Raw genomic sequence first — 15,973 nt, 5'->3', positions numbered from 1 at the left:
GGGCAGGGGTTCTTTCTCACGCTGTGGGCCACAATCTCTTCCCTGGCTTCTCCCTTTCCTCCTCTCCTCCCTGGACCATTTTCTCTTACCAGGGCCTCCAGCACTATCATTAGCTGCCAGGACACTGGAGTGTCAGCTCCCAGAGAGCAAGGGCTCATTGTTTTGTTCCCTGCTCTGTCTCAAGCATCCAGAACGCTGCCTGGCACACGGCAGCTGCTCAGTACGTACTGGAGGAACGAATTGACTGAAGGAGTTCTCTCTGACACTCGTGAAAATCCTCAAGGAAGGTTACTTTCTCCCAAGATTTTCAAAGGGGACACAAGTGATCCATTTATGGGGGAAAAGATGGCTTGAGGGAATAGACATCAGCAAGAAGGGCCTGCCTGCTTAACATTTCAGAAATGCCTCCCAAAGGAGCTGTGGCAAGAGGACTTAGGAGCAGCTTTTCAGAGCCTAACCTGGCGCACCGTCAATGTGCAGGTGACCGCGGGATTATGGGGCCGCTGCACCTTAAGAACAGTGGTTTGCTGTGTGCAAGCGCTGGGCTCTGCGTGTAAACTCAGTTAATCCTCACGAGAAGCCAGGGAGGGCAGTACTATTATCATCGTCCCTGTTTTACAGATAAGGAGACAGGACCAGATAGAGATGAAGTGACTTGGCGGAGGTCATACAAAAAGGCAAAGTCTAATTTGAACCCAGGCCCAGGCCCATCATCGTTCTTCCTGCTCCTGGTGGCTCAGCCAGCTCCTGTGGTTTCCTCCCAGGCCCTCTATCCTTTCTGGGGCCTCTTGAAATACTGTTAGTATCGTAAGTTTCTCTGTTTCCTGCTGCACCAGATCCCAGGGTTCAGGGTCTCCAGATGGGCACCTTGACATGCTCTCTGAAGACACGTGTCTTAGTTCTGCCCCTGCAGGGAGCTCCCCTGTGATTCTAGGCATGTCACTCTGCTTCTCTGGCCTGTATCTTCACTTTAATAACAGGAACTAAAAGGCCTAGACCCGTCTTTCAAAGAAAACTTGCTACAGAAAATTTTGGACACTCGGTTATGTGAAAGCATAAATGACTGGTAACTGTGTGCAGCTTTCCCTCACCCTGGGCGTGGCTTGCTGCTGGTGGGAGCTTGGTCATCAGCCACTGGGAAGTGTGTGTGTCGGTGGGGAGTGAGCAGATTGGCGGAGCATCGTTAAAATTATTAAAACGACACCTGAAAGCGGTTGGTCACTCCTTGTGCCCATGAAGTGCTCTCTGCAGGGAAAGAACCCTTCGTACAAAGCAAAGCATTACGACCAGGGGGACAGTGAGGGCTTTGAATGAGAATGACGACTTTTGATGGTGGCTCCTCTCTCCAGCAGAGAGTAGGAAAGGTTAACCTCATGGTGGGAATTCTGAATTACCTGAGGTTTCCCTCCGGGAACCCCTCTGCTTCTTCCCTCTGGGCCGAACCCAAGGGGTAGGGTCCTTGTCCTAACTTTGATTCTGGTTGTTTCTCGGGTTGCAGCAGAGGGAGCAGGGTTGCAGTTCAGGTTGGTTCGCCCAGCAGAGGCGGGAGCGATGGGGTAATGATGGGGAGAGCCCTGGAGGCTCAGCACTTGAAACACACATTGATCATGACAATAATAGCACGAAACAATGAATGAGCACTTACTGTATACTATATACCAGGTACCGTTTTATGTACTTTACACATTATCCCTTATGGTCTACACCACAAGCCATTGAGGGGACTGGCGTCACTCCCATTTTATAATTGAGGAAGCCGGCATCAGCAAAGAGGCTGACTCGTGGGGCTTCAGACCACTAAGATCTGTGAGTGATGACAAAGTGGCTGGAGGGTCAGAGGGACAGTGGGACAGAGACCAACGGTAAATTAAACCCGGTGTGTGCACTCAGGCCATGGAGAGACGAGGAGAGGCCAGAGCTGGGGCAGACATGCAGGGAGCTGATCCTCATGCACGCTGCGTCTACCCATGCCTATAACAGAATGAATGAATGTGCATTTGCGGATCTGTTTGGCTTTTGGTCTCTGGGGCCATGGAGAGGAAAGCATGTTATGGTTTCCGGCCCGGGCTTTGGGATCAGACCCAGCAGTACTGAGTCTTTCATCGCACTAACTTGCAAGGCGACCTGGATTTCTGTCTCCTGCCTCTGTGATGACAGGTGGTCAAGAGGTAAAGACCAGCAGAGACTAAGAAGGAAATATGTAGACAGAGGTTTAAGAGGCAGCCCCGAGTCACAGTGGTGAGTTCTGCCCCTTATTGAATCTGTGGTCTTTGGGGAAAATTACCTAACCTCTCTGAGCCTCAGTGTCCTCATCTGTAAAATGGGAATAATGAAAGTGTCTTCACTCAGGGCTGTTGTGAAGAGTAAATAGGTCGAGTGGCATGTAGAAATGCATAGCCCTGGGCCTGGCTGGCACTTAATAAACCCTCCGTAAACGTGAGCTTTATGTTTATTGGAGAGTAAAATAAAATAGAATGAGGGGGTTGCATAGAATGTCTCCGATCTCTTCTGGCTCAGGAACTGTTCACAGTAATACGCAACGTTACAAATCCCAATGGGAATCATTTGAGCCATTTCATAATTTTCTATGGTCCATGAAAAAGGAAATGATTTAAGTCAAATGTACTATTTTCAATAAGTGCGTCCTTTCAAGACTTTTCCCTATCATTTATTTTAAACCCTTTAAATTACATGCGTGATACGTGAGAAATTTCGACCTCTCCCCACTTTGGCGTATGTACTTGATTTCCTTTAAAATCATGACGGAAGAAAACGTGTGTTACTGAACAAATTTTAAAGTGACTTTTATTGGAGGACCAAATGGACGTTAAAATGGACTGAAGTGTAACAAGAGGACAGAAATCACTTTCATGACCTCAGGGCCTGAGTTCTTTCATTTGATGCTTAAAAAGTCAATTGGCATCTTTTAAAAAGAATTTTATGTTTGTTATAGGGCAAGATAAAATAGATCTCAGGTCACTATTTCCAAGCACCTCTCTGCATCTATTCGGCAGGTCTAGATCAACTTTCTGCCCAACACAGGAAAAGAAAGTGCGTATTATTTTCTCCTTTTAGCAGTCTTTGAAATTCTGTGAAGTACAGGAATTTCCCTGATAAGCTATATAAGGAATTTGATCAGATAAATGCAATTTATGAATCTTGAGGCAAATTTGCAGAGGAGTCATCATCTTCCTTTTCCTTACTTCCTTGTATTTTTTTGCTTCAGAGTTCCTTTTGCTTCCTATCTTTAACCATTGGTTCATTGAGGGTATAAATTAAACAGTATAAGAATAAGACTGGGGCCAGCCGGGTGGCGCAGCGGTTAAGTGCGCACGTTCCGATTTGGCGGCCTGGGGTTCACCGGTTTGGACATGGCACCACTTGGCAAGCCATGCTGTGGTAGGCATCCCACATATAAAGTAGAGGAAGATGGGCACGGATGTTAGCTCAGGGCTAATCTTCCTCAAAAAAAAGAGAAAGAAAAGAAAAGAATAAGACTAGTGTAAAACCATTACATCAGCCAAAGCCACTCCAGTGGCCAAATGATAAACAGCCTGGTTGGGAGTCAGGAGATCATCGTGTTTTGATCACCACTACCTGCTGTTTTTGAGTCTTCCATTTATCGAAGAAGCTCCCACACCGAGAAAAAGATCTTTTAAATTGTAAAATAATTATTCACTAATTTTTAAAAAATGGAAATAGGTGCCATGATCTTCTCATGATGTGAACCTTCTGGAACATCTCCCTCTCTGTTGGGAAAAGCTGATGCAAAGCAAAGGAAAGACAGACCGGGGCTTGACTCTTGTCTCTGCCATTTATCTGCTGTGTCTGAGCCTTGGTAGCCTCATGTGTCAAGCAGGTATTGTTAAGATGGGCCTCATGTTAGGACTAGAGAAGGACCACGAAGCACCTCGCTCCTGCCCTGGTTTTCAGCAGGCTCCCATCCCCTGCTTTCAGCTCCATAAGATCGCCCAGGACCCAAACAGATTCACAGAGACATACAGAGGATGGACTCATTGAATTCTGACAGAGGCAACACGGTGAACACAGGTGTCCTTCTCAAAGAGGAACTCTGGGGCGGCCCCAATCCCCAGGGAGAGGAGAGCAGAGGGGCTTTGGTGGGAGGGGCTGCCTCTGACTCACTGTGTGAGCAGAAGATCAGGGGCCTCCCCTCTAGGGATGGCAGCAGGTGAGGGAGGAAATGAGAAGCAGCAGAGCCCACAGGACGCCCGGCCCAACCCCATAGTCCCTTCTGCCCCAGGGTCTCACCAACATCCTCCTCATTTGGATGGGATCCCAGGAGCCTTCACATCCATGCCTGGCTCTAATGACACTGGGGTCTCCTCCCCATCTGATCCACCCCATTGATCTTGTCTGCCATTTTCTTTCCTTGGCACTGGGGGTCTTCGCTGCATGGGGGTGGGAGCAGGACACACCCATGCTCTATGGACCCTTTCTCTCCCCAGGAGATGGAGGAAAGAGGAAGTGGTTTTATCCTTTTCTGAGCTCTGAAGGAAGAGGACTGACCATTCCTTGAGCCTGTATTGCACCTCAGCGCTTCAGAGAAGTTTCCACACCCATTCTCCTATTTGACTCTCACCGCAGTAGAGCATGGTTCTGGATTCAGATGGACCTGGGTTTGAGCTTTGGCTTTGCCATGTACCACCAGCTACGTGACCTTGGGTAAGGTCTCAAGGTTGTGTGAGCTTCGGTTTCTCACCTCTCAAATGTGGGTGGTGATAGCATCTTTCCCGCGGGCTGTTGTGAGGATTGAAGGAGGTAAGGTCACAGTGCTCACAGAGCTCTAGTGTGTAGCAAATGCAAAATAAGTGTTAACTTAAGAAAATAAACAAGCATCCCTTTGAGGCAGGTTGGTAATGCTATTATAGCTTCATTTTTAGAGTTGAAGTACTGAGATTCACCCAAGGTCACCTGACAATTTGGAGAGGGAGACTGGGTCTTCCCCAGGCTCCAGCGATTGATGGCACAGGCTTTGGAGCCCACAGAGCAGGACTCCACACTGGCTCCACTAGTCCTCAGCCATGTGATCTTGGGCGAGTCACCGTTGCCTCAGAGCCTTAGTTTTCCTTCTCTGTAAGATAAGGGCTGCCTGTCTCCCTTCGCGTCTTGGGGCTCAGGGACTTTTTGCAGAGGTTGGGGTAGAAAGCAGAAGCTATTCGAAGACAGCCCTTCTTCCTTTGTGACTTCCTTTAGTCCTTTGTGAAAACCTGAGCTCAGTGAGAAAGTTAAGCTGGTGTCCCAGGTGGGTGGGGAGAGAAGAGCTTGCATCTGTGATCCAAAGCCAAGGAGAGGGGCGCCATGGCCCCACACAGGGAAGGGACCAGAGGTCATGGGTCCCTTCAGTGTTGGGGACCTGGCCTTTGCTCCCGGGAAGTGCCTTGGGGAGTGGGCGGGACCTCTGGAGGAAGTCACTGGTTGGCACAACCCTGAGGTGGAACCCAAGGCACAGTGGATTCAAGTCTTGGCAAAGAATGCAGCCTCCAGGCACACCAGGGAAGCGGACAGGGCTGGAATTCTGGGATCAAGCTCCTTCATAGGAGGAGCCGGGGGCATGAAAGCCAGTGGCCTCCCTCACTCTGTGCTCTCTGTGTGCCCTAGGAGTCAATGTGTGAAGGTGGAAGGTGCGGGTGGGGGCGAGGGAAGCTCAAAACACTGAGATTTCATTTCTAACCAGCCCAGTAGGAGGAGGCTCAGAGCCCTTTGATTTGCTTTCGTGAAAATGAATAAAAGAATGTTTTATGTGCATCTGAGAGCATGCAGTAAGACTAACAGGTGCAACAAGATGAGGAGGGAAGAGGAGAGATCGGGGCTGGAGGGCTGTGCCCAGCCGAGCCGGGCTACCAGTTTCCCCGCCTTAACCTGGCCTTAACCAGCCAAAGGGTAAAGGACCCGCTTCACTGGGAGAAATTGATGCCGGGGCCCAGGACAGGTTAGGGGGCCACCTCTAGGTGAGCCACAGTGTGGTTGCAGAGCTGGGGCCAGGGTCGTTGGGGCGCCGCCTCCCAGGGCCTCCCCCAAATTCTCCCCAGCCCCTCCTCTGCCTCGGTCCTGGCCTTCGTGCCCTCAAGGTGTCCACACACCACCCACTCTGGGAAAAGGAGCCTGCAGCCTTGTTCATCCTCATCTCTCACCCATAGGAGGGCGGCTGGGGTGACGATCAGAATCTCCACCATGGCCACCATGGCCATTCACCGAGCGCAGTGCAGGCACCCATCCCGGAGCCAGCATCATCCCAGCAACCCTCCCAAAGCCTGTGAGTGATGGTCTTGAGCCCAAAATTCTCAGAAGAGGAAGCTGAGTGGGAGAGAAGTGGAGCGACCTGCCTGAGGCCGTGGAGTTATTGGTGGAGGCTCTGGCACTCACGCCCGGGTGCTGGCCTCAGGGCACACTCATAAAAACAACTGTTCCGTCCGGTGTAACCTCCACAGAAGCAGACCCCTGGCCTCCTGGGTCTAGTGTGGACTAGCCTACACTACTCTACCAAGCTGCCCCAATCAGGTAAGCTGTGTCTCTCGGTGCCTCAGTTTCCCCACCTGTAAAGCAAAGGCCAGATGATCTCTAAGGCCTCTTCCAGCCCTAGTCTTTTTTTTTTTTTAAAGATTTTTTTTTCTTTATTTTTCCCTTTTTCTCCCCAAAGACCCCCAGTACATAGTTGTATAGTCTTCGTTGTGGGTCCTTCTAGTTGTGGCATGTGGGACGCTGCCTCAGCATGGCTTGACGAGCAGCGCCATGTCCGCGCCCAGGACTCGAACCGACGAAACACTGGGCCGCCTGCAGCGGAGCGTGCGAACTTAACCACTCGGCCACGGGGCCAGCCCCCAGCCCTAGTTTTTTGGGATTCTTTCCTGGCCCACCATCTGCTGTTTAATTAAGCCTGCACCTTGTAAGGCGGGATGGCCTAGTGGTTAAAGAGTGGGCTGTGGAGCGAGGTTCCTGAGTTCAAGCCCAGCACTCTCCTTTAAAGCCCGTGTGACTTTAGGTAAATCACTCAGTCCCTGTCTGTAAAGTGGAGAATAATAATAGTACTTACTGTAGACACTTGTGTGGATTAAATAAATCAAACCATGAAAGGTTCTTGGAGCAGTGCCCGGCACAGCAAGCGATCTGTGCGTTGGTGATGACCACCTCTGTCCTGACCTGGCTGGACATGAAAGCTGAGTGCTGATTCTTGGTCCCATCCAAGGGAGGGGACCACACCAGCCCTGAGTCTTCCTGTAACTGGTCCTCAAGAACCTCAGGCATCCTCCTGTGACATAACCTCCTGGCCCCAGGCAGGCCCACCCAGCTTCTACACCCCTGGAGGGAAAGGTAGGGTAAGAACACTGGTTTTCTGGAATGCGGAAGAAACCCCAAATAAAACAATCAAAAAAGCTACTCACGGTTGTCTGTGGCTGAGCTCTGACCCTGCCGGGCCTTGGGGAGTCCGGGCGATTGTGTGTCCCAGCTGAACTGCTGTCCCCGAGCCAGCCTTCTCTTGCTTTTGTTCTGTCTCACGGACGAGTGAGCGTGGGGAGGTCTGGTCTTCCGTCCCTGTCACCACTTCCCCCCCGGGTCCCCAGTGCCACAATGTTCTTGCCCCTGCCGTTGAGCTGTTTCTCACGAGGAACTCTGATCGCTGGTGCAGTCCCTGCCTTGGACAGGACCAAGAATCAGCACTGGGCTTTCCTGTCCAGCACGGTCAGTCAGGACAGAGGCGGTAATCACCAGTATCTGACACAGTTCAAAGTGTTTTTATACCTGTTACCAGGGGTGTGGGTATACGCCCTGGAGGCAAGGGACTTGGGTTCTAATCCAGCCTAGCTGTTGTGACCTTGAGCAGTTGACTTAACTTCCCTAAATCTTAGTTCCTTCACCTGTAAATTAGGGACGAGGCACCAGCTTTACACAGATCACCTAAACGGACATTCCATTCCAATGCCTCTTCCCCACCGGACCAAAGCTTTGAAATCCAAATGCCTATAGGCGCCAGGCAGATAGCATAAATGCATGAAGGGTGCTGGTGTGGGGCAATAGGGAGTGGTGGGGACTGTGGAGGAGAGGGGAACACAGGACCCAGCCACTGGGGGCCGGCATCTTGTAGCTCCAGCCAAGCCTTGACACTTGGGAGTGCAGGCCCGATTGCTGGATGTGCCAAGCATTTGGAAGATGTGCCACATTTTCCTAGAAATCCTGACTTTAATATAATGGCTTCCAATTTTAGAATATTGACCAGAAAGTCAAATCTTTAAAACATGCCATGTGGGTCAAACCAAACACCATTTTCATTATGTTTGTTAGAACACTGGCTCCTTAAGGGCAAGAACTGTGTCCCTAATGCCCAGTCCTGGGCTCAGTAAATACTCAGGTCCCTGCTACAGTTCAGAGTGCTGTACACCTGTTATCAGATAGAATATTTAATCAGAGTCTACTTCTTCCTAGGGGTACGAAGATCAACAGGATAAGGTTTCTGCCCTCCTAGGCTAATGGCCTTGGATTATCTCATGAGATCTTTTCACTTACTGCCCTTCACACCCCAGACCCCAAGGGATGGATCTGGGCCAGTTGTTCTCAAGAAGGGACATCTGGTCCCGAGGCAGAGTTGTCAGATTCAACAAAATATAGGATGGCAATATTTGAGACAAACGTATACTAAAGAATTATTGTTGTTTATCTGATTGCAATTTAACGGGGCAGTCTATGTTTGATCTGGCAACCCCCCCCCCAGGGGAGACATTTGGCAACGTCTGAAGACGTCACAACCAGGAGGGAATTCTTCTGATACCGAGTGGGCAGAGGCCAGGAATGCTGTAGAACATCCTGCAGTGTGCAGGACACAACGAATCACTCAGTTCAAAACGTTAATAGTGCTGAGGACCTAGCCCTGGTCCCTTCAGAGCAAACTCCACTCTGGGAGGCCTTTAATTTGATAATTAGTCCCTTGGGGAGAGGACACAGTAACAACCTCCAGCTCTGTGCCTCTCCCTAGGGCAAGTCATTGACAGTAAGGAATGGGACAGAGAGTCCAAGGCACCAAGAAAAAGGAGAGATGAGTCAGGAGGTAGCTGGGGAGTGGAGGCCACCTGCAGCCTACCCCAGCCGTCTGTCTGCACCAGGGGTGAGCCGGCAAAGATCCAGCAGACGCTTCCATGATGCTGAATCCTGGACCCCTGGCCTTGAGGAAGCCCCACCAGGGAGAAGAAGGGTGAGGCTGCTCCTAAGTGCCTGCCCGAAATGTGCAGCAGCAGTCCGAATGTGTGAATGAGGAATGAACGAATGAATGAATAAATGAAGAAAAGAAGGAAGCTACTTAAGGGCTAAGGTGGGAAGAACACTGGGAATCTGGGTTCCAGTGTGATCCCTGCCACTGCCTGGCTGTGGGACAAGTTACTTCCTTTGGCTCAATTTCCCCACTCCTCAAATGAGGAAGCTAGAGATAATAGATGCTTCTATAATTTCCGCATGCATCAGAATCAGCTGGAGGGCTGTTAAAACACAGACTGCCGCCCCCCACCCCAAGTTTCTGACTAAAGCAATCTGGGTTGGGGCTGAGACTCTGCCTTCCTGACAGGTTCCCAGGTGATGCCGTTGGTCCTTGGACACATCTTGGGTAGCACTGGAAGAGACGATGGATAAGGGCCCTTCTTGCTCAGTTGGTCCAGGATCTCCAAGACTGCTGGGTCCCCTGGACAGGGCTGATGGACCCACACAGGAGGTCTGTTCTCCTTTTCCCCAGGGAGGGCTAGGGTGGTCCAGGAGCTGGTTTTCTCAGTTCCTTGTGGACAGCCATCCTCACCAGCCCTTACACTGTGAGATGCTGCCATCTCCTGGATGCCTCCACTCCATGCTGGGCCCAGAGCGTTGCCATATTTAGGGCCTGACTGAAGGAGGAACGTTTGGGGTGGTGTCTTTCCTTTCAGGCCCCAGGGAAGCAGCCTTTGTAATGTCTGGGCTCTCTGACCCCTTCCGATGACTCAGTTTCCAATATGGATACTGGAGCCTGAATTAACCTGGGAGAATGAAAACGAAATGCTCTTGCAAGCATGTGGGGTAACACATTGTCACCAAACCATTGCTATTTTCTGCTTTTAAAAACCTGACACACGGTTATCTTAATTTGCTAAATGCAAATGTTGGTGGTGATATTTACGTGGAAAAGGATTTGTGTATCTTTACAAATTTTTACAATAGACATCCTTTTAGGTGGTTCCGTAAGGCATGTTTAAAACGTGGTGATTCACTTATCAAATTAGGCAAAAAGGAAAAAGAAACCACTAGCAGCGTTGGCAAGCGTGGGATGAGACAGACACTCGTGTACACTTAATGGGAGTGTAACCTGAAAGTAAGTGGACACGAGGTTTCCAGTGCCGTGTCGTGGTTTGAGCGAGTCTTTGGAACTGGGTTAGACCTGGGTTTAAATCCTGGCTTGGGGGGGAATCCACGTCACCTCTACCAAAGCACTTTCCTCTTCTGGTTTCAATTTCTTCAACTGCAAATGAGGAACTTAGAGCTGGTCAATGTTACTTAAACTTTGGTTTCATCAGAATCGCCAGGAGAGCTTTTCAAAGCACAGAGATGTTGATTCAGCCGGTCTGAGGTGGGCCCGATGGTCCCCATTTCCAACCAGCTCCCTTGTCACCTCTGAATAAGCGACCTTGGTCACCAGCCCTCTGAGCCTTAGCTGCCTTCCCTGGGAATCTTCACAGGCTGGCTGTAGGTATCATGTGGGATAATGTGCATAAAGCTATTGCTGTTCTCGTGAATCTTAAATATGGTCATAGCATCTGAATCAATAATTGTAGAAATCTCTTTTCAGAAATTCCTCATAGGAGCAAAGATGTTAGAGTGGTATTATTTTTGATAGCGAGAACCGGGAGACATTTTAACCATCTAATGACAGAGGGATCGTTTGGTAAATTATGGTGCATCCATGTGTTAGAATGTAATGCGGCTGTTAAAAATGAAGTTTTCAAAATCAATTGTGATGACTTCGGAAAATGTTCACAACATAAAATTAAGAGAAAAGAGCAAAATGCAAAAACCGTTTTTAAGTGGACAAAAAGACTTAGACATCGAAAGACACCAAATGTTAAACATGCAAGAAGGTGCTCAGCAGGATCCGGGGTGGGAGGTGGGGATTGGAGGGGCGGCTAAGACCTCTTGCCCCCCTATATTTGAGCCACTGGGGCCTGGGGACCTTATTTCAGTTTCTCAAAGATGCCACAGTTTCTCTACCTCAGGGCCTTCGATGCTGGTCTCCCTGACTAGAAAGCTCTTCCCTCCTAATTCGTCCTGCAGATGTTAGCTGCCATGTCATTGCCTCCCCTAGGAAGCCCTCCCTGACTACCCAGATGAGGTTAAGCCCCACTGTTAGAAGTACTTCTTACACTTGAAATTCTTGTCCTTCCCTTTCGGAGAACGGTACGCCACACAGCAGCCTAGCTCCATCTAGCATATTCACTGCCGCATCCTCTACAAATGGCCGCAGTGCCTGGCACACAGTAAGTGCTCAATAAATAATTGTGAATGAGTAGATCTGGGTGAGGTCACTCAGGTTTTACTTGGGAGACAAATTGGAATTGGGAGGAGACTCAGTGAGCGTCATATTAATCCTTAGGCAACGCTGTCCTCAAGCTGTGGAGACCTCAGGGAAGTTAATTCCCCTCTCTGGGCCTTAGTCGCCTCCTCTCGAAAATGAGATGATTGGGTTTCCAGGAATGGCAGACAGATTTTTATTTTGAGTGCTGAAGTCTGGTATTTTGGTGGTTGTTGCCAGAGCATAGTGTTGAGAAGGATTCTGAAGCTGAGTCTAAGCTCAGTAGGAAAAGGTGTCATGCTCAATTAATGAGGTCTGCAACGGTGTAAGAGAGGAGGTGGGTTTGCATGCCAAGTTTTGGCATCCTTGAAATATAGTTGTTAAGGTTTTCTTCGCCGTGGCCTCCTTGAAGAATCTGATGAAATTTAAAGCAAGTATTACAAACGCAGCTGTGCAGGGACAGGTAGAGGGCCGGGTGTGCGTCAGAGTGGAGGCCTGCGGCCCCTGGAGAGCCCTCCCTCGCCCTGTCTGAAGGAGGCAGTGCCTTGTGGGAGTGGGCTCAAGTGGCCAAACCATGTGATTTTTTAAGAGAAGCCAAAAATCTGGATTTGTACATGAAATTCCCTGATCTTTTAAATCAAACACTGTGGGGAGCAAGCGACACGTGTCTGCCAGATGATCTATCCCACGAGCCTCCAGTTTGCGACCTTTGCCTCTTTGCCTAAGCACCAATCCGGCTCTGACACTTCCTTGTTGCTCCATCCTGTCCTCTCTTGCCCCTCCCAGAGAGGACAGACGGACACTTCTCAGAGGCGACTACACCCACATCCCCTCCCCGAGGGAACCTATTGTCCCCTTTCCAAGGCATTGCCTTTATTTCAAAAGAAGGGAACACGTGACTTCACAGCCACTCACAGCTACCCCTGAAATCCATGAGACTCAACCTTTGCTACGTGTTGGCTCTTTCTCCCCTGATTATGAAAGTAAACAGAAGTAACAGACAATGACCACACGTGTGCCAAGTTCAAAAGAGAAGGAGCAGAACAAGACGTGTGGCACGTTACTGTTTTTGTAGATTACAAGACACCTGCACACGCAGAACAGTGCGGCATGTTTTACAAGGATGCGTTTACAGTCAAGGATACTTAGTGACTGAAGAGGTGGTGGTGGGGTAGTGGGGGGAGGAAGGGGATAAAAGAAACTCAGTACATCACTGAATCAATTGCGCGAGAGGAGCCTGGCACAGAGTACAACGATGGTGAGCCATAGATGGAAGGGCTCTGCGTAAGTCAGTAAACTCACCAAGGGGCCCCTGAAAGGATGATAATTCTCATTGCAGACATTTTTTTTTTTTTTTATATGTGGGACGCCTGCCACAGCATGGCTTGCCAGGCGGTGCCATGTCCACACCCAGGATCCGAACCTGCGAACCCTAGGCCACAGAAGCAGAACGTGCACACTTAACCACTGCGCCACCGGGCCAGCCCCTCATTGCAGACATTTTGAAAATTTGAAAATATATAAAGAAGACAGAAATGCCTCCTGATCCCACAGTAGGGAGGCAGCCACTGCTAACTTTTAGATGTGTTTCTGCCACTAGGCTGCCACACATCCAGGCCAGAGGTGTTGAGGGACGCAGCATGCCTATGGGGGCCATGGGGACAGAAGAGAGAGGACAACTGAAGAGATGAATCAGAGGGTTGATCAATAGAACCCGAGTTTGGAGCCAAACTTTGGGCTCTGGTGCCCGGGCCAAGCACGTGGGCATTTTGATCCATCCAGCAGTAAACAATCAACCCTATAAATAACAGTGAGAGCAGATCTGAGCCTGCCAGGTTCAGAGACCTGAGAGGGTTTAGTAATAGCCTCGACTCTCACTGTTGGGCTCTGATGGCAGCACGAGCACAGATTACATCTGGGCTCCGGAACAGGACTGTGGCTGCCACTGCAGGAGGAGACGACTAGATGTGGATCTTCAAGGTGGGCTCCGGCCATTAGAAGCTGCACGGCACAGTGGTTAAGCGTCTAGGCTCTGAAGCTGGATGGACCCAGGCCTCTGTCCCCAGTTCCGCCACTGAACAGCTGTGTGACCTTGGTCAAGTTACTTAATTTCCGGGGGACGGCCCAGTGGCACAGCAGTTAAGTTCGCACGTTCCGCTTCTCAGCAGCCCGGGGTTTGCTGGTTTGGATCCCGGGTGTGGACATGGCACCGTTTGGCAAGCCATGCTGTGGTAGGCGTCCCACATATAAAGTAGGGGAAAATGGGCAAGGATGTTAGCTCAGGGCCAGGCTTCCTCAGCAAAAAAAAGAGGAGGACTAGCAGTAGTTAGCTGAGGGCTAATCTTCCTCAAAAAAAAAAAAAGACGAAAAAGAAAAAAAAAAGTTTACTTAATTTCCTTGAACCTCAGTTTTCCCTTATCCTAATACTACACAGCAATTAAATGCAAAAAATGGAAAGCATCATATAAATGTCAGGGACAAGTGTAAACACAAGATTAATAAGACATATATAGATGCTGTCACTGACAAGAACTGTCCCCAGCCAAACTGTAGATGGGCTCCTCCGAGTCCTTTTTCTCTTTCTTTCTTTTTTTTTTTTTGAGGAGGATTAACCCTGAGTTAGCATCTGCCACCAACCCTCCTCTTTTTGCTGAGGAAGGCTGGCCCCGAGCTAACATCTGTGCCCGTCTTCCTCCACTTTCTATGTGGGACGTCTGCCACAGCATGGCTTGCCAAGCGGTGCCATGTCCTCACCCAGGATCCGAACAGGCGAACCCCGGGCCAGTGAAGCAGCCCAAGTCCTGTTTTCAACTAGGCCTTGACCTTGGCCCTTGTTCTGTCTTAGGCCTGCCCAGCCTAGTCTTAGCAAAGAATCCTGCTAAGTCATCCTCCCGCCCTGATATCTGATCAAGTTCCTCATTCTCTCCTTTTGATGGCCTGCCTCTAGCAAGAATCCTGTTAGGTCAGTTTAGCAAGAACCCTCCTACTCTTGGTGTCTCTTCGTAGGAACTGTCTATCCACTGATCCCCTTGCCCAGCTCCTTGGCTGCAAATCCCCAGCTGTCTTTGCTGGATTTGGAGTTGAGCCCCGTCTCTCTGCTCCATTGCAATATTCCTGAATAAAGTCTTCCTCACCATTTTAACAGGTGTCGGAATACTTGTTCTTTCACATGCCCAATCTGAACAAAAAAATTAAAAAGTTAACCCAAGAGAAACCACTGTCAGGCAGTAAATTCTACACTCCCACTGTAGACTCCGTGCTACCCCAGCACAAATGCCCAACCCAGGGTCGGCCTCAACAGGTGTTTGTTGAATGAATAAAGGTGGAGTGTCCTTGGGATGGTAAAAATGATGGGAGCCATAGTGTGGAAGAGCTGAGTTCCACCTGTCCCCTTAGCTCAGGCGGGCGGGAGGGTCCGCAGGGGAGCAATGGGAGTCACGAGGTTCGTGTCCAGTCCCCACTTCTGCCCTAGCTGTCCCTGTGAGCCCCAGTCCCCCCATCTGTGACATGAACAGACTGGGTTTGGTAAGAGATTTAAAAAAAAAAAAATTTTTTTAACTGTCGTCTGTGAAAAACTTATTTTACATTATGACCCAGTATGCATATAACACTTAAATACTGTATATAAAATTGCAACATCAGGTTCATGAAACAATAATAAACCTTAGTACTTGGGATACACTCTGATATTTTCCTTTCTATTTTATTCTTTTTGAATCTGTTCTATTTCATTTAAAAAATGCTATTTGTAGCCACAGAAATAATTTTTATCACCCACCAACGAGTCACAAACTGAAACTTAAAAAACTCTTGTTAAAGGGCCTCCTGTGTTTCTGCGTCTGGCCTTCTTCCGGCTGAACTCCTCCCTCCTGCTTATCTATTTGATGGTTTTTTTTTTAAAGATTGGCCCTGAGCTAACGTCTGTTGCCAATTTTCTTTTTTTTCATCTTCTCCCCAAAGCCCCCCAGTACATAGTTGTATATTCTAGTTGTGGGTCCTTCTGGTTGTGCTGTGTAGGACGCCACCTCAACATGGCCTGATGAGTGGTGCTAGGTCCGTGCCCAGGATCTGAACTGGCGAAACCCTTGACCACCAAAGCGGAGCAAGCGAACTTAACCACTCGGCCATGGGGCCAGCCCCTCTGTTCGATCTTGACTCCTTCTTCCAGGCCTAACCCAAATCCTTTCTCCTACAGGAGTTCTTCCCTGCTTTGTCACAAGTCCCACCTCTCCATCTGTTGTTTTTTTTTTCTGAAATGGCCGTGTCTGTCAATTAGCTGGTAGATACTTATCTACTTACATGTCTAGAACTGTGCTTGGGGCTGTGGAGGAGTCAAAAAGGCATAGGAGACGTAAGGGTCCAGGCGCTGGGTTGGAGTGATCAGCAAGACACAGAGAACAGGGAACATGAAAAGGCAGCCAGTGAGCAGATGACAAGCTC

The 15,973-nt window shown here is 49.4% G+C and overlaps 1 protein-coding gene across 3 annotated transcripts in view; it reads right to left on the bottom strand.

The window, feature by feature from the left end:
- The window catches only part of CNR2 (cannabinoid receptor 2), a 33,938-nt gene extending 17,971 nt beyond the window's left edge, over positions 1–15,967 (bottom strand). The window contains exons 1-2 of one of the 3 annotated variants that reach the window (XM_070598084.1): positions 15,833–15,967; positions 7,401–10,007 (exon numbers count right to left, since the gene is read on the bottom strand). The gene's annotated coding sequence lies outside the window, so the exon portion shown is untranslated. Of the gene's footprint in view, positions 1–7,400; positions 10,008–15,832 lie in introns of those variants that run through there. The other 2 variants (XM_070598085.1, XM_008507350.2) reach the window with 2 other exon arrangements.
- Between the last annotated feature and the right edge of the window lie 6 nt (positions 15,968–15,973).

Source organism: Equus przewalskii, chromosome 2 (genome assembly GCF_037783145.1).
Source record: "Equus przewalskii isolate Varuska chromosome 2, EquPr2, whole genome shotgun sequence".
NCBI lineage: Eukaryota > Metazoa > Chordata > Mammalia > Perissodactyla > Equidae > Equus > Equus przewalskii.
The sequence above is the reverse complement of the archived record's forward strand: the minus strand, read 5'-3'. Positions and strand labels throughout refer to the sequence as shown.